The sequence below is a fragment of the Lissotriton helveticus genome, chromosome 12, assembly GCF_964261635.1.
Source record: "Lissotriton helveticus chromosome 12, aLisHel1.1, whole genome shotgun sequence".
Classification (NCBI taxonomy): domain Eukaryota; kingdom Metazoa; phylum Chordata; class Amphibia; order Caudata; family Salamandridae; genus Lissotriton; species Lissotriton helveticus.
The window spans coordinates 515,476,929-515,503,023 of record NC_136073.1 but is presented as its reverse complement, the minus strand read 5'-3'; positions in this window follow the sequence as shown (position 1 = coordinate 515,503,023).

Below are 26,095 nucleotides of genomic sequence, written 5' to 3'. Positions count from 1 at the left end.
GGAGTGTGACTACTAATTTTATTCCCTTAGCTATGCAATGTATTTAGTTTTGTTATATTTAATGTAGTGTACATTATTAATTAACATAAAAAAGGGTAATTTAATTATTTAATTTATTATATATTATTTATTATTATTATTATTATTTATTATTATTGGCTCCCCGTCAGCAAGAGGATCACGTTCAGACTCCTCACCCACGCACACAAAGCTCTACATGACCTGGGCCCCAAGTACCTCAACAACCGACTGACCTCACCTCTACACGCCCACCCGCCTGCTACGATCGACCAACCTCGCCCTCGGCACCGTTCCGCGCATCCGCAGAGCCACCGCCGGAGGAAGATCCTTCTCTTACCTAGCAGCCAAGTCATGGAACTCCCTCCCCACCCACCTTCGGCGAACCCAGGACCATCTCGCCTTCAGGAAGCAACTCAAGACCTGGCTTTTCGAGCAGTAAACGGACCCCTCCCCCCAGCGCCTTGAGACCCGCCCGGGTGAGTAGCGCACTCTACAAATGCTATGATTGATTGATTGATTGATTGATTGATTGATATTTATATAATAGGTTCATTTATATATATATATGTGTGTAAATGCATTTTTTTTATAATGTGTTAAATATTTTATAATTAAGATTCATAATTTTATAATATTTTTAAGTAAATATATATGTTAAAAAAAAGTATGTTTTTTTTAAATTACATTTATTATTGTTACATTTTAAGCTTTTTTACATTATTTTAACTATGTTTTATTTAATTGTGTTTATTATTTACTTACTTTTATATTATTTTTAGTACATTTAAAAAATTCAATATTTTAGTTAACTATATTTTAAATATCGATATTTTGTACTCAATATTTTATTACTTACCTGTTTGTATATAGGGATTCTATATTCTGTCCCTCAATATATTTGATTCAATATTCTGGACAGTCGTTATTCTGTCCCTCGATATTTAGTCACTGATCCGCAGAGCAGGTGTGCAGCCTGTGATGATGGCCCGTCCCGGCGGTCTGGACTGCTCAGGATAAGTGTGCCTTGTTGGACCGCAGTGTCGGCCACGCCAGCGGGCTATGCGGACATACCACCCCGTGGCCTTGCTTCTGGGATCACAGAGTTAGTAGCACTCATTGGGCTGAGTTGCTGGGCAGGCTGCAATGTTGCCGGGTGCCCTGATATGTCCCATCCCATAAAGATCCAGCACCAAACGTGAGACCTGGTTGCCTGAGCAGCGTGGCTGCATGGTGTGGAGGGTGCCATGTCCCCGGGCCCCGGGCTTGGGGCTTGCAGCAGCACATGGTGGGACCTGCAGTCTACACACCATTGGCAGAAGGTGAGCAGTGAGGCCCATGTGTGCATGGGCGTGCATGCTCCGATAGGCAGCCGGAGGGGCTGGGATGCCTCTGCCTGGGTGTGCATGGGCGGATGGGCGATGTTATCTTGTGCAAGTGTGTGTACTGTGCCAGTCATGCTCTGGACTCTATTTCAGATGACCCCTCTGTCTCAGGTTGTGGGACAAGGTGTACTGCCATACGTACCGGCAAGTGATTAGAGACACACCGTTGGCAGCAGGTGAGCAGTGTGGCCTGGGTGCGCAGGGTCGACTCTCTCTCTCTCTCTCTCTCTCTCTCTCTCTCTCTCTCTCTCTCTCTCTCTCTGTCTCTCACCCTCTTCTCTCTCTCTCCTCCTCTCTTCTTCTCTCTCTCTTTCCCCCTCCCTTTTCTCTCTCTCTCTCTCTCCTCTTCTTTCTCTCTCTCTCTCTCTTCCCCTCTCCTTTTCTCTCTCTCTCTCTCTCTCTCTCTCTCTCTCTCTTTCTCACCCCCTCTCTTCTTCTCTCTCCCTCCTTCGCTCTCTCTCTATCCTTTGATGTGTGCAGGACACACCTTCACATAAAGTTTTTTGTCTTGCAGGCTGTGACCTACGGAGTGTGGCGAGGGGAGCCGCCATGTGTCTTCATTTGATTTCTGTGTTGATTTCAATAAAGTTTCATTGTTTGCTTAGAAAAGTGAATCTGGGATGCTCATTTCTGTGACGACACATGCATGTCACCAGTTGTGATTGTGCGACATCAGGCGGAATATTTCGTACATGTTTCTGTGTAGCTGATGTGGCATGTATTTTGTCGGGGGTGTGCCAGGGAGGAGTGGTCCTGGGTGTGGTGTCGGTGGGTGTTGTGGCCCTCTTGGGTGTGCATGCTGCATGTACAGTTGCTCTATGGCAGCTGTTTGTCTTCAGGTGTCGATGTGGGCTGCTCTCCCTTTTGTGGTGCAGGCCGTGGTCCGACTTTACACCAGGTCAGAGCAGGTGTAAATTTCCTGCTGCTAACGCGCCTTATTGCGGGTTTTGTGTTCTTATCCTCGGTCTGGCTGAACGTTGTGAATGTTGAGGTGTTGTGTTGTTGCGGATTTGTCACGGGAACGCCAACTCTGCATCTCATTAGTGATAGTTACGGGGGTCCTCTGTGGCGATAGTTTATGCAGCTGCTATTGCAGTAAAACTGGTGCTGTGGGCTGTTAGCACCAGCTTGTAAATGGTGGAGTAAACTTATCACAACTTGTGATAAAGTGTCGGTGATAGCTCCTTGTGAATATACCCCAAAGTTACTGTTCTGAGCTTGTTAAATCTGACTTACGGATTGTGTTGCCTTTGCTTCATCTTGCATGATGCAATGGAAGAAAATCCTTTCATAAGTCTTGACCTGAGTGTTTTATTGTCTGCTGCAATTTATAGCTAGAATCAAAAATGATTAAATAAACTGGACAACATAATTAACACTTCATGCCAAATTCAAATTTGCTTTGGATCTTTCAGGGGTGCCCTGTCAATTCTTGGTCTCATATTCATATTGATGGAACATAAACAATTATTTGTGGTGCAGGTAATCATACGGTCAATGAAGAAATAAAAGTTCCTGCCACTAAAATCAGCTGTACTATTCTTATCAGTCTAATGTGACAGAAATCAGCTTTACCATCATTTTCGCAAAAGAGTTTATCATCTATTTCAATTCATTTACTCAGAGACAAGTCAAAGAACTTATTTTGAATGTTTATATGAATCCTAGGCCACAAACGTGTAGGTTGTATACCTATAACAGTTCTATGTCCCCATACACTTCATGATCACTCAAACCTTCACCTTTAATCTTGAATCTAAATCTTAACCCCTAAAATTCTGTGCAAGAATTGCCATTAGAACCAGATTTGACCTGTGGATACCACAACATTCAATTATCACAAAGCTGAAGGACAACTTATTTTGTAGGCTATTGGATACATTTTATAATGTTATCCTCTGTGCTTTGAATGGCCATCGTGAAAAGAACAAAAGAATTCAACCCTGCCTTATGATCAGATGGCCCTAGACGTAGGATCCACAAAATATGCACGGGGTGATTTATCTAAGAGCTAGCATTGCACAGAACAAGCTGAATGGTCAACTCAAATATACTCCAAACATTTTTTATAAAAGATACATATATATTTTTATTTTTTTATGTTCTTTGAATTGATATAGTAAACAATGTACAAAAATAAATTACATGTCAAATCCACATAACATTTTTCAGAACCCCAACGATACACATAGATAAAGGGAAGATAAAAAGAGGAGAGGAAAAATTCATCCTATATAGTCTCCTACCCAGTCACACGCCACACTACAATCACACTAACATACTTTCAAGGTCTAACTCATTCAACTTAAATTCTTTCATTCGACTTTCATTCCTTCATATACTCCTGGTGTGTGCAACACAAAGATAGAAAATTTGTTGCATAATTCAGAGTATTATTCCAGGTGGCAGATGGTTTATACACAAATCCAGATGGATATGGGACAGTATGCCGTATTCCTGGAAGTACACGCCGACGCGCGTTTCGGTGACAGGCCAATGAGGCCACACCTTCGTCAGGGCTAGTGGCAATATACTGGGAGGGGAACAGGTATAAAATCTAAGTAGTGGCAAAAGTACTAGTAGCCTGTAGGTCTAGATACATAGAGTGTATCGCTCTTGATTCATTTTCAGACTGGATATTTGAAGTGCGGTCCTGAACAGTTCTTGTGAGTTTTCTCCAATAAAGGTAGGAGTTGTATATAAAACGTTCCCAAGGGCTTGGGGATGTCTAATTTTCAATAATGGTTCCAAGGTACTGTAGTCGCTTATAGCGTGGCAGTAGCGCTATGTAGTCACACCCGGTCTGACCACCGCAGATTGAGTTTCAGGCAAGCGTCAGTATCGAGCGGGCGTTGCTTCGCCGTCTTCCCCGCTAGGATCCTGCAACAGGCGGTAAAGGGCAGGGACTCCTCAGCATGATAGTAAAGCGACCCAAAGCGGGTTCCGTCGAATTTCAAGTCCGACCCACGGCAACGGGAGACAGGATTGTAGTGTGGCGTGTGACTGGGTAGGAGACTATATAGGATGAATTTTTCCTCTCCTCTTTTTATCTTCCCTTTATCTATGTGTATCGTTGGGGTTCTGAAAAATGTTATGTGGATTTGACATGTAATTTATTTTTGTACATTGTTTACTATATCAATTCAAAGAACATAAAAAAAAAAAAATATATATGTATCTTTTATAAAAAATGTTTGGAGTATATTTGAGTTGACCATTCAGCTTGTTCTGTGCAATGCTAGCTCTTAGATAAATCACCCCGTGCATATTTTGTGGATCCTACGTCTAGGGCCATCTGATCATAAGGCAGGGTTGAATTCTTTTGTTCTTTTCACAGTTTCTTCCCCCCACAGCCTGCCTACATCATAAAGCCCATTGGGGAACCCCCTTCTTTTACTACTTTGAATGGCCATCACCAGTCAGATTATCAATGAGGTTAATGCAGGTGTCAAAGCATTAGCAGTTGAGTTTCTGTTACACTATTTTTCTGTTACCCAGATTTTACAAACAATTGCAAACCAGAATGTGGTACCTTTCCTCAATTGCTTTCTATAGAAATATTCTCATATCGTAGAGGGAGGGGTTGGGGTAAAGTTACAGTGCACAGATAGTACGGCACTATTAGACAGATAAGGCATAGCCTACAGATTACTATTGATGGTGTGGGAAAGTACTGTAGTAATATCTGCATAATAGCAAATAGAGTTGAATCGAAAGGGTTGATTTTTAGCAGGTTGGAAAAGAAACGAAAGTGGTATCTGAATGGCCAGAAACTAGCTACCATATTTCAACAAATAGCTGAAGATATGCTTCTATAATGAATGTAAAAAGAACAGAGCTATGGTCCGATACAGGAAAATACAATTTCATATTTTGAAAAAAACATTCTCTGATTTAGATCTTGCAGAAGGAAAAAATGGATCAGTCACTAAGCAACCAGCGGTTAGTTAGCGGTGGTAAAAAAGTTAAATTATGGGATAAATGCCCTAGTAAGGGAACAATTTAAGCTATCTTCTTTGATTAGACAAAGGGAAATTAGTAGATTAAAGCAGATAAGAAAGAGAATGCATGTGTCTGAACGTAGAATGGTGGAGGACTGAAACTGGATTAAGCTAAGAGAAGGTGCACTATCTGGTATTCTCCTATTGCTATGCATATGGGATTATCCCACCTTCTTGGAAAGGAAGTATTGTGGTTCCATTATATAAAAAGGGTCCCAGAATATACCCTGCCAGCTTTAGGGTAATAGCATTGTTAGCTGCGACTGGAAAATTGTTTGCTAAAAGCATCCTTCTCCATCTTCAGAACTGGGCATTTGGAAATAACTTTGTCCCTGCAGAGCAAGCAGGGTTTCTTAAGCAGATAATATTACCGCCTTACAAACCCTGAAAATACAGGGAATGGGCCTGTATGCTGCCTTTATAGATTTCTCCATGGCTTTCGACCATGTAGACTGGGGGAGGCTGAGCAGGAAATTGACTGCAATGGGGATCCCTATGCATTTGCTGAAACTGATTACAGCGCTTCATTTCTCAACTTAGACTCAGATTTTGATGGGGGTGTAATCAGGGACTGTGGAATAAAGTAGAGACTCGTAATGGGTTGAAGCAAGTGTGCCTGTTAGCCCCTCTTGTCTCTTTATATTAATTACTTGCTGAGCAGGGTGGGGCTGTGTAAAAGGATCCCCAAAAACGAGGAACAATGAAATTGAGTTGTCTGCTTTATTCGGATGACAACATCCTGATGCTTCTAACCCCGATAGGACTCCTCTCGGCCTATGTGTTAGCCATGGCTCCATGTTTGAGAAGGAATAATGCCTTACTGAGCAGTGCTGAAAACCCTTTATGGGCAGCGGTAAGGCAGGAAATATTTGCAAGCCTGAAGGGGAAAAGCGTTGTTTTTAGGAATTATGTGAATGTGGCAGATTTATTTGACATTGGTCTTAGTAGTATAGGCTCTTTACCAAAACATGCTTTGAAAATGCTAACTAAAAAGACCATTCATGAAGTTTGTTGTAAAAGAGATACTGCCTTGTGCTTAGGTCATTCTTGCAATGATCCAATAGTTGGCAGTAGGTTGGCAGTAGTATTTATAAGCAACCTCAGCCGTTGTATGGAATCTCCCTCACAAAGTGTGCAGAACTATCCTGTTGTTAAGGATGTATCTGCTGTCCCTATGAATCATAACAGGGGTGTGGAAGCGATTAGCCAGACAGGACAGACTGTGTCACCTATGTGGAAAATAGGCACTGGATTTAAATCATGTCATATTTGTCTGTCCTCTACTACAACCATTACGACTTCGATTGCTGAGGCCATTGTATTTAAAATATAACATCGCCACAGACGAGGAGGCAAGAAATTTCCTTTTGCCCCTCCTTCTGAACAAGTGTTTTCTAAAATGTATTTATTTTTAAAACATTTTTTTAATATATTTTAGATAAGAACTAATCTGAAGAAGTTGGCTGTGGTATTGTGGACAATATTCCCTGATTGTTATCATTAGAATTGCAGGATCCTCGTATTTTATATGTGATGCTGTCATAGAATCTATTGGTACAATCTGAATCACACCTCCCTAGTTAGTTGGCTCCCTAAACGCTCAAAGGACTAATGGAACTGGTATAGCACTTACGCATATGCACTTTTGATTTCATGTATGCTGCTACATAGACTGCGATAACAAAGAAGGGGGTTAACCCAAATAAGTCACTAGGGACCTGGGTGCTATATGATATATACAAAGGGGGTCCCAGTGAACCGTTTAGACATTCATCACATTTATTTGCAATAAAGGTAAAAAACATTAAACAAGACACATCGTAAATTAATCACAATGAGCAAAGTTTACAATACAGAAATTTCGGATACATTAACAGTGCCCCAAGAAAGAAAGGGAAAAAGGGATAAGTGTGATGCTGTGAAAGAAAAGATGAGTGAAGAAAGATAATGGTTGTGACAAACAGGATATTTCAAAAAATATTTAATTAGTTATTTGAAACTAAATTGGCTTCAGATCCCTGAGCCAAAACAAGGAATCACAGATTTCCAAATGTTCAACAAAGGTCATGTATGTGACGCTGGTATTCTATATCCACAACTAAGGGGAGGCGTCAACTGAGATAAAAAGGAGTAGCCGTCGACGTTTCGACCGCACGCTACAAATGTAGGCGTAATTAGGACCTTACATCGGGGTCATCATCAGGACAAGAGGCGTGAACCCAAGGGTACACTATGAGTTCTAGAAATACAAAAATATTACTTTTAGTAAAATAGTCTCCATCACAATTGGAGAATTTGTGGTGAAATCATCCATACTACAGAGAAATTAAAATATTACCATGGTGGTTGAGTGATTAATTTCACACGGTGGCAAAGTACTGGAATATTTCTTATGTCACAATCGTCAAATTCTGCAAAAATGAAAATGAATTTCAAACTGGCTATCCAATTGTGATGGAGACTATTTTACTAAAAGTATTATTTTTGTATTTCTAGTTCGACTGCATCAGGACCCACACCAAATCAACTAACTCCAAACAAAACTCCGACACTAACCACCTAAAGTGCATCCTGATCAACACCCGCTCAGTACACAGACACTCCATTGAACTTACTCGATACTACATCGCCGGACGTCGCCTTCCTCACAGAAACATGGATGAATGCCTCATCAGCGCCCGACATCGCCATAGCCATCCCGAATACCTACAAGATCATCCCTAAAGACCGCACCAACCAAACAGGAGGAGGCATCGCCATCGTCCATAAGAACACCATCCGCATCACGACCAGTTCCGACGACAACCTCGCTTCCGCCGAACACCTCCACTTCCAGATTCACACCGACCACAAAACCACACTCAGAGGCACCCTCATCTACAGACCACCAGGACCCCGCACACAATTCAGCGAAGGCATCGCTGACTTCATCAGCCTGCATGCCCTCCCCTCCGAGAATTACATTCTACTGGGAAACCTCAATTTTCACCTGGAAAAGAACAACGACAGCAACACCTCCACTCTTCTGGATAACCTGGCCAATCTAGGACTCAAACAACTTGTAGACACCCCCACCCACTACGCCCGACACACGCTCGACCCTATCTTCACCTCCAGCAAGCACATCTCCTTCGATCACACCACAGCTCCCCACTGGACGGACCACAGCTGCGTTCACTTCAACTACAAAAAGTCCACGACCCACCACCCCCCACTACCTATTCCACGAAGAAATTGGAACAAAATCGCCACTGAACAACTCTTCACATCGCTTCACCAAAACCCCTCCAACAAATCATCGGACCCAAACCAAGCAGCCACTAACCTCACACAATGGATCACCCAGAGCGCCGACGAACTTGCACCCTTGAAAAACCATCTTACCAAGCAAGGTAGCAAAAAAGCCCCCTGGTTCAACGACGACCTTAAGAAATCCAAGAAGTTCTGTCGTACCCTCGACAAAACCTGGAGAAAAAACCCAACCACTGATAACCTAGCCACCTTCAAGAACGCCACCCGCAAACACCACCAACTTATCCGATCCACCAAGAAATCAGCATTCAAGGATCGACTTCACAACAATGCCCAAAACAGCAAGGAACTATTCAACATCGTCAAAGAATTCACTAACCCCACCGCCGGCACCAACGACATTTCTCCCTCCCAGGACCTCTGCGACTCTCTATCCTCATTCTTCCACAACAAAATCGCAGAAATACATAACAGCTTTGATAACCAGGCCGAAGACCTGTCCACTCCACCCATCTCCGATCCAACACCACCCTCTAACAACCTTCGCACCTGGAACCCAATCACCACCGAAGACACCATCCGCCTGATGAACTCCATCCACTCAGGATTGCCAAACGACCCATGTCCCCACCACATCTTCAACAAAGCAGGCTCCATCATCGCTCCCCATCTCCGAGACGTCATCAACTGCTCCTTCAACTCTGCTACCTTCCCGGAAATCTGGAAACATGCCGAACTCAGCGCCCTTCTGAAGAAACCCACAGCAGATCCCACCGAACTTACGAACTACCGCCCCATTTCACTCCTCCCATTCCCCGCCAAAGTCATTGAGAAAGCCGTCAATAGTCAGCTAGCCGCCTTCCTCGAATCCAACAAATCCCTCGACCCCTCACAGTCCGGCTTCCGAGCCAAACACAGCACTGAAACCGCCCTCATCGCAGCAACAGACGACATCCGAACACTACTGGACAACGGAGAAACAGTCGCCCTCATCCTACTTGACCTCTCCGCAGCCTTCGACACAGTCTGTCACAGCACCCTCATACAACGACTCAGTAACGTCGGAATACAAGGAAAAGCACTGGAATGGATCATATCGTTCCTTGCCGGAAGAACCCAGAGAGTCCGCCTCCCCCCCTTCAAATCAGAGGCCACCGAAGTCATCTGTGGCGTACCACAAGGATCGTCACTCAGTCCCACCCTCTTCAACGTATACATGAGTCCCCTCGCTTTCATCGCACGCCAACACAACCTCAACATCATCTCCTACGCAGACGACACCCAGCTGATCCTCTCCCTCACCAAAGACCCAAACACCGCCAAAACCAACCTACACGAAGGGATGAAAGAAGTAGCCGTGTGGATGAAGAACAGCCGTTTAAAACTGAACTCAGACAAAACGGAAGTCCTCATCTTAGTCCCATCCCCCTCAGCCTGGGATGACTCTTGGTGGCCACCAGCCCTGGGAACCGCACCCACACCAATGGATCACGCACGCAACCTGGGCTTCATTCTGGACTCCTCCCTCTCGATGACCAAACAAGCCAATGCCGTCTCATCATCCTGCTTCAACATCCTACGCATGCTCAAAAAAGTCTTCCGCTGGATCCCCACTGAAACAAGAAAGACGGTCACCCACTCACTGGTCACCAGCCGACTGGATTACGGAAACACCCTCTACGCCGGAACCACAGCAAAACTACAGAAAAACTCCAAACCATCCAAAACGCATCAGCCAGACTCATACTAGACATCCCTCGTCAAGCTCACATTTCTGGCCAGCTGAAAGATCTCCACTGGCTCCCCGTCAACAAGAGAATAACGTTCCGTCTCCTCACCCACGCACACAAAGCCCCCTAGGACCCGAATGCCTCAACACGAGACTGTCCTTCTACAACCCCACCCGCCAACTTCGATCCTCCAATCAAGCCCTCGCCGCAATTCCACGCATTCACAGATCCACCATGGGAGGAAGATCCTTCTCCTACTTAGCGGCCAAGACCTGGAATTCTCTCCCCACTCACCTCCGCCTTACTCAGAACCACCTCTCCTTCAGAAAGCAACTAAAAACTTGGATATTCGATAAGTAAAGGGACCCACCTCCCCAAGCGCCTTGAGACCCTCTGGGTGAGTAGTGCGCTATATAAATTTCTGAACTTGAACTTGAACTATCTGTGGTATTTTGACATGAAACGTTGCTGATCACACTAATTGAATTGCTGGATTCCATGCAGTGCAAACTTTTTAGGAGATTACTCAAGCAGTCATTCAAATAACAATATGAGTTCAACTTGAGACTAAACCCTGGACCAGTTTAGAATTACTTCATCAGAAAGTATTTTGAAATAGGTATCAGCCATAACTGAGGATTCCATTTATCCAAGTCTTGTGAATAATGAAATTTCTAACAAAAATGAAACTTTGTAATTCTGGAAAGTTGATAGAACTCTATCTAGTGTTTAAACTTGATGACTTTGTATACCCTGTAAAACTAGTGGTAAATACCTCAATGGCAAAGGGGATGGTATCACAAGACCTTTCAATGTGAAGCTCCTCAGGAGCCTTAAGCCAACTCCTCAAAAGATGTTTATGGATTATTGTGCTGCAAAACACATCTTATGCCTACCTACTGAGCCTTCAATTTTGCTTCAGATAGCTTAAGAACCCATCTCTTAGAAAAGCAAGAGAATTGTTCAAAATATTGAATACAGGGCTCTGACTGAAAGACAGCTAAGCCCTGACAATGAGTGCAGCTAAATTCCAATCCCTGTGCAAACACATGTTTGCACAAGGATCAGAATTACAAGTTGTGTGGTAATTATCACACCATTCATTTCCCCATAATAAATACCGACAGGTCAAGCCTGCTAAAATATAAAAGCAAAAAATGTAGATTTTTATGTATTATGCCTCACTTTCAGGTTAATAAATCAGAATAGGAGATATATTCCTAACGCGGTAAACACCTCACTCTTTGTTATTAGTATTTACTACATTTGGTAAATTCTTCACCTATTTCATGAAGCTTGTAATGAGGGCCCTACTGAACATGTCATATTGAACAATGTTACAATTTAAATTTCCATGCTGTTAAATTTAGAGCCAGGATTAATTGATAAGGAAAGATTGCTCACCTCAGAATTTTAAGACTGACAGGTAGATAAATCTGTGGTTTTATTGATAGAAATCAAAAACATAAATACTTGCAAATCATATCACGGATATACACGATGGACATATTAATGAAGCCATATATCTTGGAATCAAAGTTTATTATTGTTAGAAATAGTGGTATCTAGTTGGCAGTTTGTTAACCTGTCCAGGAAGAGACCCTTCTCCCTAGTCAGGATAAGGAAGTTACACTTCTGGAATAACCCCTGCTCACCCCTTTGGTAGTTTGGAACCAGCAGTCAGGCTTATCTCAGAGGAAGTGTGTAAAGATATTGCACAGAACATACAGAAGTACAGTCGAAACACTGCAAAAGAACATCACACCGGTTTGGGAAAATATCCAATATTTGTCTCTGTAAAACAAGATCCAAAATGATGCAAATCCAACAAACAGTTATTGAAAAATACTCTGAAATCAAAAATGGTCTTTACAAACAGTTCCTTGAAGTGGGTAGCTCCTTCCAGAGTTAACATGATGGGGTGGATCAACAAATACCACGGTTCCAACCGACCGCAACGGTGCTCCCAGCTAAGGAATCGGAAGACCCTTTAAACAGTATCTTTTGCTCTGGCTGACTGCGGCAGAGCGGGCTGCAGAGGGGCGGGCGGCGATGTGTCACCCAGGAAAGAGAGGATACATTCAACCTCGCCTTGGGTCTGTCTAGTGTCAATGCACAAACCAGCCCCTGTCAGTCTAAAGTCCAGACAGCTAAGACACAAAATAGGCAGAGGCACATGGATGGTTAGTCAAGGAAATGCCCACTTTCCAAAAGTGGTATTTCCAAACACACAATATAAAAATCCTCATACTACATTCAACGTTTCCATCAGGTCCCCTTGGCCAGCTACATTTGTTACAGTGTTACAAAGCAGCCACCAGGTTAACCTTTGGGAGAAAAGCCTTTCAGCAGTGAAATGAAAGGCACAATATTTCACTATCAGGACATGTACAACACACCAGTATATGTCCCACCTTTCACATACACTGCATCCCGTCCACAGGTGTAACTTTTGTCTACCTGAGGGGTGCCTTATATGTATGAAAAGGAAAGGTTAGGACCCGGCAGGTGGATGCACTTTTATGTATTTATTTATTTATTTAAACTTATAATGCACACAGCTACCCGCAGTGGGTTTCCCGACGACCTTGCCAGGTCGACATGGCAATAAAAACTGTACACAGACACTATAGTGGCAGGTCTGAGAACCCTTTAAAAGGCTGCTTGTGTGGGGTGCACACTCAGTGCTGCAGACCAACTAACAGCATTTGATTTACAGGCCCTGAGCACCCATAGTGCACTGTAATAGGGACTTAGAAGTAAATCAAAACAAGCAAATCAGGGAAACACCAATCATGACACAATTTACAGTAAGAGCCCTTGCACTTTAACACTGAACAGCAGTAAGAAGGTGCACAGATACACTAAACCAGCAAAATGAATTGCAGTATATCACCAAACGAGGAGGTCAGAATGCAAAAAGACAGGGGAAACACTCCAAAAGATGCCAGGTCTAATAATTATGAAGTGGATTTAATTGTTAGAAAAATGGAACATGCCTGAGTGACTGCATACAACTAATGCATAGATGGCAAAAGTTACCAATTAGTGTTATTGGGCATTGAAACTTGGTCAGCATGGCAAAACTTCCCGCATCATTGTATTTGTATCACTCTATTCCAAATCACTTTTAAGATCAGTATTGTTGGATATGGGCAAATCAGGGGATACAAACCCGGAGAGGACTATATTGTACAAGGGGGCATAAAATGAGATACCAAGGATACGCTTTGCTAAGTATTTACAAATGCAAACCATTCTCAACAACAGGGATTCTTGAAGTGAAAATTTGGATGAAAACACACTAATGGAATTAAAACAGCCAATGTCTGCATATATTGGATTTATCTATTACTTTTATATTAAAATGTTTCAAGAAGCCTTAGTTCCCTCTTATACTCCTATACGATGGCACATTCCTCATTGATCTAAACCCCGGACCATTCTCGCCACACTGCTGCCACATTGCACCACAGAATATGGAAGGAGAATTCATATGTACCTCCTGCAAGTTCTCATGCACTCTCCCACACACTAGAGCCACTACTTCCACACAGACAGCACTCAACACGCCACTTGCTCACTATCACACAAACCAGCCATCCACTCACTCATATTTACAGGCTATAACTGTTTCTTTCTGTTTACAATCTGTCTTGATTTGAGGAGGTTCAGACACAGCACAGCCATTTGTAGAAGTGGGAATCTTACTGGCCTGGAGAACATGAGGACTGCAAGATTTGCTGGTCTTTTTAGTAAATATTTTACAAAGGGTTTCCCTTTCCTGTAAAAGCCAGAATCAGAAATGAGATTAGATGATAAAGGTTTTTAAATTGATTTGACTTTCTCAGTCAATCAATCAATCAAACAAATAAACTTTATTCGGTTACACAAAGGCAACCATAAAAGTTAAGAAGTAACAATACATAGAAAAATTCAGACATATTAGAAAAACAGCAGAAAAAACAAGCCCATTCCAAGATACAACTAGATATAAAGTGCGAGGTGCCAAAAGAATATCAAAGTTTACACAGCTACTAATTCATAAAGAGCAAACGCCCCATAAAACATCATAAAAGTTAAAAAAGTTAATGAATTTCTTTCAGTGTGTTACTGCTATAAGACTGCCTAGCTGTCTTCTTTGATGGGATTCTCATGGGATTTGATGGAATATGATTCTCATAGCAGTCTTTAGCACCTTTCTTTTCCTTATTCTTATTGGGAGGGAGGGAAAAAGAAGACTTGAGGTTCTGACTTCAGGCTTAAGGAAAATCAGTGATTGCTGGTATAATAGAACAATAAGGGTATTAAAAGATCGAATATGAAACCCTAGCCAATGATCTCAATTAGAGTCATGCACATCCATTTCAAAAGCTACCACAGCCAAAGCGGCGGCCCAGCCCAGTCTCTTTCGGGCAAATGTGGACCCGCTCTTTGCCTGGGCTTAGCCCAGGTTCATCCCTTGCAGTGGGAGTGTTGATGGCACTCAATATCACTAAGGTCTGATGTTGGCGCCTTCCAGGTACTTGGAATTATGGGCCTTAAAGTCCCCAACAGTCCCCCGAGAAAGTGTAGGCAACACAAAATAAAATAACATAACATAGGATAGCAAAACATAACATAATTTAACAACATAACATATCATAGCATAACATAACAAAACATAACATAAAGTAGCATAATGATTTGGAAACTCTTGCCACTTGTAGGAGTAGAGATTTGGGAATTTAAATATCTTGCAATATGCTAGTTTGCTCTTTCAGGTGGAAAATCAAAAGTTTAATGTGACCGATCAGACACTACATCATCACAAAAATGTATTTGTAAGTTGTATTACACCCCTTCTAAATTGTATAAATGAAAACAATACAAACAATCCTAGTATCCTGCATGTAGTATTGAAAATGCTAATAATGTGCACATGTTTGCAAACTGCCCGGAAGAAGTAAAAGTGCCTTTAAGATGTAGGGATGAAGAAACTAAGAATAATACTGGGAAGGCATTAACACTCTCTACTCAAATGATATTTTTGGATTGAATGAAAATTTCGTTAGACTATGAAAGATGTATTTTTCATTGGAATATCAACTGCATGAATAGACCTTGCTAAACTATGGATAGACAGGATTTTAGCCAGTATTTTTCAGGGAGGAAAAAACAATCAGAAATAATAATGCTGAGTGAGAGAGAGAGACCCCATTTCCCAAGGAATGTTGGACAAGAACTTAGAGAACAACTTTTCTTTTGTCTACAGACCTGAAGAAGCATTGGTACCTGTGGTACCACATTTCAATAGTGTATTTTGTGTCATTCAACTTGTAATCTTTGAATTGTACCTTAATTCAAATTCTTTTCATTATGGACAAGAGAAAAGAGACGTAGACGTTTTGGCAGATAATTTGATTAAATAAATACATCAATTATTTTGTGTGAAATATATATTCTGGATAAGTGTATATTTCAGCTGTTTTGTGTTTCCGGCAAAGGCATTTCTGTATTTCTTATTTTTTATGGCCAATGGGATTTTCTGGTTGCCTTCTCAAGTGTAGGAAAGTAGATCAATTTTAACTGACTTAAAATCCCATGATATCCTGTGCTGGTTCAAAATATGGATATTGGTGGCCTAGTTTTACGGGGTAATAGAAAGAAATCCAGTTCAGACTGTACCAGGGAGAAAATAGGTACTCTGTCATAACTGCAGCAGTTTGAGTCTTTTGCAACTGATGTCCTGGGTCCTCCATACAGCCAACCCCCAACAACTGGGAACTAAGTACATTTTAGCACTTGATACACAGGGTAGAGCTCCCTTTGATCATCACCATAAGGCTCAACAATGCATTTTGGCAGTATGCTTTCATCACGTTTAATGACACAAGCGTTCAATGTGATTTTAAATCTGGCTTTGAGTAAAACTAAGAAAAACCAAAGGTGGTGATGGACGGAGCGTTGACAATACAAACACTCACCCCCAGTCAACTGATCTGGGTTTAATCCATCACCGTTCTTTAGCTCACTCTGCCACCCCAGTTCAGACATGGCCATATGCAAATCAGTCTGACCCTGTGCCTCATGGGAACAGTTCAGCCCGAACTGCCATGCCATGTCTTCCCTGGACCGGAATCAAGCTTCCCAGGACCGGTTTCTGGCATTACAGCCGTCTTCAGCCGGGCTTGCTTGACTCCAGTGGCAAAGTGAGCAAGGGACTCACGTCTGAGCATACCCTGCCAACTTAGGGCGAACAAAGAAAAACCAAAGGTGGTGATGGACGGAGCGTTGACAATACAAACACTCACCCCCAGTCAACTGATCTGGGTTTAATCCATCACCGTTCTTTAGCTCACTCTGCCACCCCAGTTCAGACATGGCCATATGCAAATCAGTCTGACCCTGTGCCTCATGGGAACAGTTCAGCCCGAACTGCCATGCCATGTCTTCCCTGGACCAGAATCAAGCTTCCCAGGACCGGTTTCTGGCATTACAGCCGTCTTCAGCCGGGCTTGCTTGACTCCAGTGGCAAAGTGAGCAAGGGACTCACGTCTGAGCATACCCTGCCAACTTAGGGCGAACAAAGAAAAACCAAAGGTGTTGATGGACGGAGCGTTGACAATACAAACACTCACCCCCAGTCAACTGATCTGGGTTTAATCCATCACCGTTCTTTAGCTCACTCTGCCACCCCAGTTCAGACATGGCCATATGCAAATCAGTCTGACCCTGTGCCTCATGGGAACAGTTCAGCCCGAACTGCCATGCCATGTCTTCCCTGGACCGGAATCAAGCTTCCCAGGACCGGTTTCTGGCATTACAGCCGTCTTCAGCCGGGCTTGCTTGACTCCAGTGGCAAAGTGAGCAAGGGACTCACGTCTGAGCATACCCTGCCAACTTAGGGCGAACAAAGAAAAACCAAAGGTGGTGATGGACGGAGCGTTGACAATACAAACACTCACCCCCAGTCAACTGATCTGGGTTTAATCCATCACCGTTCTTTAGCTCACTCTGCCACCCCAGTTCAGACATGGCCATATGCAAATCAGTCTGACCCTGTACCTCATGGGAACAGTTCAGGCCGAACTGCCATGCCATGTCTTCCCTGGACCGGAATCAAGCTTCCCAGGACCGGTTTCTGGCATTACAGCCGTCTTCAGCCGGGCTTGCTTGACTCCAGTGGCAAAGTGAGCAAGGGACTCACGTCTGAGCATACCCTGCCAACTTAGGGCGAACAAAGAAAAACCAAAGGTGGTGATGGACGGAGCGTTGACAATACAAACACTCACCCCCAGTCAACTGATCTGGGTTTAATCCATCACCGTTCTTTAGCTCACTCTGCCACCCCAGTTCAGACATGGCCATATGCAAATCAGTCTGACCCTGTGCCTCATGGGAACAGTTCAGGCCGAACTGCCATGCCATGTCTTCCCTGGACCGGAATCAAGCTTCCCAGGACCGGTTTCTGGCATTACAGCCGTCTTCAGCCAGGCTTGCTTGACTCCAGTGGCAAAGTGAGCAAGGGACTCACGTCTGAGCATACCCTGCCAACTTAGGGCGAACAAAGAAAAACCAAAGGTGGTGATGGACGGAGCGTTGACAATACAAACACTCACCCCCAGTCAACTGATCTGGGTTTAATCCATCACCGTTCTTTAGCTCACTCTGCCACCCCAGTTCAGACATGGCCATATGCAAATCAGTCTGACCCTGTCCCTCATGGGAACAGTTCAGCCCGAACTGCCATGCCATGTCTTCCCTGGACCGGAATCAAGCTTCCCAGGACCGGTTTCTGGCATTACAGCCGTCTTCAGCCGGGCTTGCTTGACTCCAGTGGCAAAGTGAGCAAGGGACTCACGTCTGAGCATACCCTGCCAACTTAGGGCGAACAAAGAAAAACCAAAGGTGGTGATGGACGGAGCGTTGACAATACAAACACTCACCCCAGTCAACTGATCTGGGTTTAATCCATCACCGTTCTTTAGCTCACTCTGCCACCCCAGTTCAGACATGGCCATATGCAAATCAGTCTGACCCTGTGCCTCATGGGAACAGTTCAGCCCGAACTGCCATGCCATGTCTTCCCTGGACCGGAATCAAGCTTCCCAGGACCGGTTTCTGGCATTACAGCCGTCTTCAGCCGGGCTTGCTTGACTCCAGTGGCAAAGTGAGCAAGGGACTCACGTCTGAGCATACCCTGCCAACTTAGGGCGAACAAAGAAAAACCAAAGGTGGTGATGGACGGAGCGTTGACAATACAAACACTCACCCCCAGTCAACTGATCTGGGTTTAATCCATCACCGTTCTTTAGCTCACTCTGCCACCCCAGTTCAGACATGGCCATATGCAAATCAGTCTGACCCTGTGCCTCATGGGAACAGTTCAGCCCGAACTGCCATGCCATGTCTTCCCTGGACCGGAATCAAGCTTCCCAGGACCGGTTTCTGGCATTACAGCCGTCTTCAGCCGGGCTTGCTTGACTCCAGTGGCAAAGTGAGCAAGGGACTCACGTCTGAGCATACCCTGCCAACTTAGGGCGAACAAAGAAAAACCAAAGGTGGTGATGGACGGAGCGTTGACAATACAAACACTCACCCCCAGTCAACTGATCTGGGTTTAATCCATCACCGTTCTTTAGCTCACTCTGCCACCCCAGTTCAGACATGGCCATATGCAAATCAGTCTGACCCTGTGCCTCATGGGAACAGTTCAGCCCGAACTGCCATGCCATGTCTTCCCTGGACCGGAATCAAGCTTCCCAGGACCGGTTTCTGGCATTACAGCCGTCTTCAGCCGGGCTTGCTTGACTCCAGTGGCAAAGTGAGCAAGGGACTCACGTCTGAGCATACCCTGCCAACTTAGGGCGAACAAAGAAAAACCAAAGGTGGTGATGGACGGAGCGTTGACAATACAAACACTCACCCCCAGTCAACTGATCTGGGTTTAATCCATCACCGTTCTTTAGCTCACTCTGCCACCCCAGTTCAGACATGGCCATATGCAAATCAGTCTGACCCTGTGCCTCATGGGAACAGTTCAGCCCGAACTGCCATGCCATGTCTTCCCTGGACCGGAATCAAGCTTCCCAGGACCGGTTTCTGGCATTATAGCCGTCTTCAGCCGGGCTTGCTTGACTCCAGTGGCAAAGTGAGCAAGGGACTCACGTCTGAGCATACCCTGCCAACTTAGGGCGAACAAAGAAAAACCAAAGGTGGTGATGGACGGAGCGTTGACAATACAAACACTCACCCCCAGTCAACTGATCTGGGTTTAATCCATCACCGTTCTTTAGCTCACTCTGCCACCCCAGTTCAGACATGGCCATATGCAAATCAGTCTGACCCTGTGCCTCATGGGAACAGTTCAGCCCGAACTGCCATGCCATGTCTTCCCTGGACCGGAATCAAGCTTCCCAGGACCGGTTTCTGGCATTACAGCCGTCTTCAGCCGGGCTTGCTTGACTCCAGTGGCAAAGTGAGCAAGGGACTCACGTCTGAGCATACCCTGCCAACTTAGGGCGAACAAAGAAAAACCAAAGGTGGTGATGGACGGAGCGTTGACAATACAAACACTCACCCCCAGTCAACTGATCTGGGTTTAATCCATCACCGTTCTTTAGCTCACTCTGCCACCCCAGTTCAGACATGGCCATATGCAAATCAGTCTGACCCTGTGCCTCATGGGAACAGTTCAGCCCGAACTGCCATGCCATGTCTTCCCTGGACCGGAATCAAGCTTCCCAGGACCGGTTTCTGGCATTACAGCCATCTTCAGCCGGGCTTGCTTGACTCCAGTGGCAAAGTGAGCAAGGGACTCACGTCTGAGCATACCCTGCCAACTTAGGGCGAACAAAGAAAAACCAAAGGTGGTGATGGACGGAGCGTTGACAATACAAACACTCACCCCCAGTCAACTGATCTGGGTTTAATCCATCACCGTTCTTTAGCTCACTCTGCCACCCCAGTTCAGACATGGCCATATGCAAATCAGTCTGACCCTGTCCCTCATGGGAACAGTTCAGCCCGAACTGCCATGCCATGTCTTCCCTGGACCGGAATCAAGCTTCCCAGGACCGGTTTCTGGCATTACAGCCGTCTTCAGCCGGGCTTGCTTGACTCCAGTGGCAAAGTGAGCAAGGGACTCACGTCTGAGCATACCCTGCCAACTTAGGGCGAACAAAGAAAAACCAAAGGTGGTGATGGACGGAGCGTTGACAATACAAACACTCACCCCAGTCAACTGATCTGGGTTTAATCCATCACCGTTCTTTAGCTCACTCTGCCACCCCAGTTCAGACATGGCCATATGCAAATCAGTCTGACCCTGTGCCTCATGGGAACAGTTCAGCCCGAACTGCCATGCCATGTCTTCCCTGGACCGGAATCAAGCTTCCCAGGACCGGTTTCTGGCATTACAGCCGTCTTCAGCCGGGCTTGCTTGACTCCAGTGGCAAAGTGAGCAAGGGACTCACGTCTGAGCATACCCTGCCAACTTAGGGCGAACAAAGAAAAACCAAAGGTGGTGATGGACGGAGCGTTGACAATACAAACACTCACCCCCAGTCAACTGATCTGGGTTTAATCCATCACCGTTCTTTAGCTCACTCTGCCACCCCAGTTCAGACATGGCCATATGCAAATCAGTCTGACCCTGTGCCTCATGGGAACAGTTCAGCCCGAACTGCCATGCCATGTCTTCCCTGGACCGGAATCAAGCTTCCCAGGACCGGTTTCTGGCATTACAGCCGTCTTCAGCCGGGCTTGCTTGACTCCAGTGGCAAAGTGAGCAAGGGACTCACGTCTGAGCATACCCTGCCAACTTAGGGCGAACAAAGAAAAACCAAAGGTGGTGATGGACGGAGCGTTGACAATACAAACACTCACCCCCAGTCAACTGATCTGGGTTTAATCCATCACCGTTCTTTAGCTCACTCTGCCACCCCAGTTCAGACATGGCCATATGCAAATCAGTCTGACCCTGTGCCTCATGGGAACAGTTCAGCCCGAACTGCCATGCCATGTCTTCCCTGGACCGGAATCAAGCTTCCCAGGACCGGTTTCTGGCATTACAGCCGTCTTCAGCCGGGCTTGCTTGACTCCAGTGGCAAAGTGAGCAAGGGACTCACGTCTGAGCATACCCTGCCAACTTAGGGCGAACAAAGAAAAACCAAAGGTGGTGATGGACGGAGCGTTGACAATACAAACACTCACCCCCAGTCAACTGATCTGGGTTTAATCCATCACCGTTCTTTAGCTCACTCTGCCACCCCAGTTCAGACATGGCCATATGCAAATCAGTCTGACCCTGTGCCTCATGGGAACAGTTCAGCCCGAACTGCCATGCCATGTCTTCCCTGGACCGGAATCAAGCTTCCCAGGACCGGTTTCTGGCATTATAGCCGTCTTCAGCCGGGCTTGCTTGACTCCAGTGGCAAAGTGAGCAAGGGACTCACGTCTGAGCATACCCTGCCAACTTAGGGCGAACAAAGAAAAACCAAAGGTGGTGATGGACGGAGCGTTGACAATACAAACACTCACCCCCAGTCAACTGATCTGGGTTTAATCCATCACCGTTCTTTAGCTCACTCTGCCACCCCAGTTCAGACATGGCCATATGCAAATCAGTCTGACCCTGTGCCTCATGGGAACAGTTCAGCCCGAACTGCCATGCCATGTCTTCCCTGGACCGGAATCAAGCTTCCCAGGACCGGTTTCTGGCATTACAGCCGTCTTCAGCCGGGCTTGCTTGACTCCAGTGGCAAAGTGAGCAAGGGACTCACGTCTGAGCATACCCTGCCAACTTAGGGCGAACAAAGAAAAACCAAAGGTGGTGATGGACGGAGCGTTGACAATACAAACACTCACCCCCAGTCAACTGATCTGGGTTTAATCCATCACCGTTCTTTAGCTCACTCTGCCACCCCAGTTCAGACATGGCCATATGCAAATCAGTCTGACCCTGTGCCTCATGGGAACAGTTCAGCCCGAACTGCCATGCCATGTCTTCCCTGGACCGGAATCAAGCTTCCCAGGACCGGTTTCTGGCATTACAGCCATCTTCAGCCGGGCTTGCTTGACTCCAGTGGCAAAGTGAGCAAGGGACTCACGTCTGAGCATACCCTGCCAACTTAGGGCGAACAAAGAAAAACCAAAGGTGGTGATGGACGGAGCGTTGACAATACAAACACTCACCCCCAGTCAACTGATCTGGGTTTAATCCATCACCGTTCTTTAGCTCACTCTGCCACCCCAGTTCAGACATGGCCATATGCAAATCAGTCTGACCCTGTGCCTCATGGGAACAGTTCAGCCCGAACTGCCATGCCATGTCTTCCCTGAACCGGAATCAAGCTTCCCAGGACCGGTTTCTGGCATTACAGCCGTCTTCAGCCGGGCTTGCTTGACTCCAGTGGCAAAGTGAGCAAGGGACTCACGTCTGAGCATACCCTGCCAACTTAGGGCGAACAAAGAAAAACAAAAGGTGGTGATGGACGGAGCGTTGACAATACAAACACTCACCCCCAGTCAACTGATCTGGGTTTAATCCATCACCGTTCTTTAGTTCTTTTTGAGTAAAACTAAACAGTGAATTATAAATATTGAGCTTAGTAGTCACCATCTTGGATTGGTTTTGTATTTGTTCAACATCTCAGTCACATACACATCATTGTGTGTCAGTTTTGGCGTAGTGTTAGGTGGCCACCATGATTAAATTGCCATATCAGCCCCTCATTCTGCAATGCCATTGATGGTCTAACTAGTTTGATTGATATATACCAAATGGTAATTAACAAGACTCAATACGGCTGAAATCTGTCTGGCTTTGCATAAGGTGGGATCTCCACCTTATGCAGTGGGCATAGTGGGTGAAAAGCAATGGGTTATAATGCTACCCTTATATTTTGCCAGTGGTTAGACTATTTGCAAGGATTCCTCTAATTCATCTTTGGTATATTTTATTTAATGCAAAACGTGGCCAAGGGTATTTCCGGACATGGTCCCTTGCTCGTTGTGCCAAATGACCTAAGCTGTAGCTCACTGATGAAACTTAATAAGGTCACAATCGGCCTATAATTGCTTTTAGTCCCTTATGGAGGAGGCCCATCCTGGCAGTTGAGGATGGACTGTTCCCATGAAGTGTAGTCTGTAGTCAGTACAGATTTGCAGAAAGTTGGTCTCTGTCTAAAGTGAAACAGTGGGTGAAAAACGATGGTACAGAATGCTGCCCCGAGTGACTGCCTGTGGTTAGTCTATTTGCAACCATTCCTCACTTCACCTTTTGTGTGTTTGATGTAACACCCTTCGTGGCCAAGGATAGGCACAGACATGGGTTCCTTTCATGCTGTGCCATCTGATTCAATCTATACCTTATTGATCAAATGGTCTGAAGTTGCTAGTGGTTCCTCCTGAGAAGTGGGCTTCACCTGACAGTTCAGGATGGAGTATTCCCATGATTACTGATTTGCATAAGATGAAACTTTGTAGAATGGCACAGTGGGTGAAAGCAATGGGCTGGAATGATAACTAAAGATATGCCAGTGGATAGACTATTTGCAAGCATTCCTTCTGTCATTTTTTGTGTATTTGATGTAACAGTTTAAGTGGCCACTGGTATCTTCTGATGCGTGTTCCTTGCTCGTTGTTGCATTGAATCCAAGCTTTTTCCCCACTGATGAGGGCTAATAAAGCTGAAATTGTTTTGAGGTTGTTTGTGGCCAGTTTTGAAGGGGGTTTTACTTGGTAATTCTTGAAATAATGTTAACAAGAGTGGTAGGGTGATTTCTCATTTACAAAATGTTGTTTTCTACATATAGTGGCACATTGGGTGAAAACCAATATGGGCCTTTAATTACAAATTGGGTGGTGTGGAAGTGGGCTACCACGTCATCACCCTGCTCCCAGACCGCCAAACAGGGCAGGGAGCCTGCACACAGTGGGCACAACTTGTGCCCCCCTGCATTTACCCTTGTGCACAGGGTCAAGAGGGCTCTCATCACCACCAGCAGTTTCATGGAGTGAGACCGTTGGCCATGAGGAAAGTCATAATATGTTTGGCAGTTCCGCAGGGCACCACCTAGCATTTTTCAGCCATCAGACTGCCGCACCACCACTGGTGGTTGCTGTGGTGCCATGGCGTCCGGCCACCCAAGTTGTAATCTGGGGGTTGGACTGCTTGTGCAGTGGTGGCCGAACCACCACCGCTTCACCACCATGGGCTTGGCGGTTCACAGATCACCAAACTCATAATTAGGCCCTATGTTGGAATGCTACGCCAAGCGATTGGTGGTGGTTAGAATATTTACAAGCATTTCCCCCATCACCTTTTGTGTGTTGGATCATGACCTGTCCATAGCCAGGAACCTTTCTTTGGTCAATGCAAAGTTCCTTGAAGGCAGAACATCCCGTCCTGATAGTCAGTGAAGCCTTTGAAGGGGTTTCGCGATGTGTTTGTGCCAAAGTTTGGACTTTTTTGTACTGCAGGGTAGTAAGGGCAGTCCCACGGTAGGATCAGTTTGAGAAGCCTTGACATGATTTAAAGAGGGGACTCAAGGCCTGGACCCCCTGTTTTGCACCTACGTGAGGAAAAGAGTGCTGAAGAGTTTATATGGTGTATAAAATGTTTCTTCTGCATTGTCTTTTTCTTGAAGGGACCAGGAAAAGGTTGTGGGGTTTATTACTTCAGTCAGTTTTTCTGTTGGTGGGATTAGATACCCAGCCCACATATAGGTTGTCACTTATCCAGAGGAAAGAACAGAGGTCTTCAAACTGGGGGAGGGGTAGGCCCTCCTGGGGGTGGCCTTAAGTGATCTAGGTGGGGGAGTGTTAGTCTCTGGCTAAGAAAAGCTTCAAGCTGTGTTTTAAGTGTTAAAGACATAAGCAACAGTAGACCACCTTGAAATGGGATATCACTGACAACTGTTTATATCCTGACTGGGAGTATGAGTAAAAAGGGGTAACAGAGCTTAACTGCAATGTTTAATATGTTTAGATATATTTAAACATTGCCAATTGTGCAGAAAAATTGTGAAAAAATTTGGGGCAGCGAGGATTTTTTTATTGCTGGGGTGCAGCATTAAGACGTTTGAAGACCACTGGGTTACAATATTTGTTTAGGATGAGTTCCGTTTAGGGAAGCCATTCAGCATCTAGTGCTTGACAGTTTGGAGACATCGGTCTATTGCTGAGTTGTCGAGGTCGTTCAAGTTCTCCAGTCTTAGTATGAGCTGTATTTCACAAACACAGCTTGAGCAGGATGGGTATAAGAAGTTAATTGAGCCCGGAAGCAGGCTGCAGCGCATTGAAGAGGAGTTGTGAGATGGCAGGCCTTTCTTGATGTATGCCAGAGACCATACTGAAAAAGCGTGTGGTAAAAGGTAGCTGGCAGACACTGCTAGATTGCTTGTAGATGTAGGAAGATATCTAATTCCTTGGAGTTTAAATTGCTGCATGTGGCACAGAGCAAATAATGGCCTCTGTTTGCTTCATATGTACAAATCAAACACACTGCTCTCCTGGCTTCTGGCCTATTCAACATCTGCACCTTTATGATTGCAACTTCTGAAATTTCTGCGTATGTTTAAAAAAGTTTAAAAGAAGGTGTTGGGTGCGCTCAGTTGTTAAATATTCTTTGCTGGCACATCAGTTCTACCTGTAATTAGAGGTACTTCTGTATGTAAATACAGGGGAATTCAATTTTTCCAACTGTCTTACTTTGGTTTTAGGA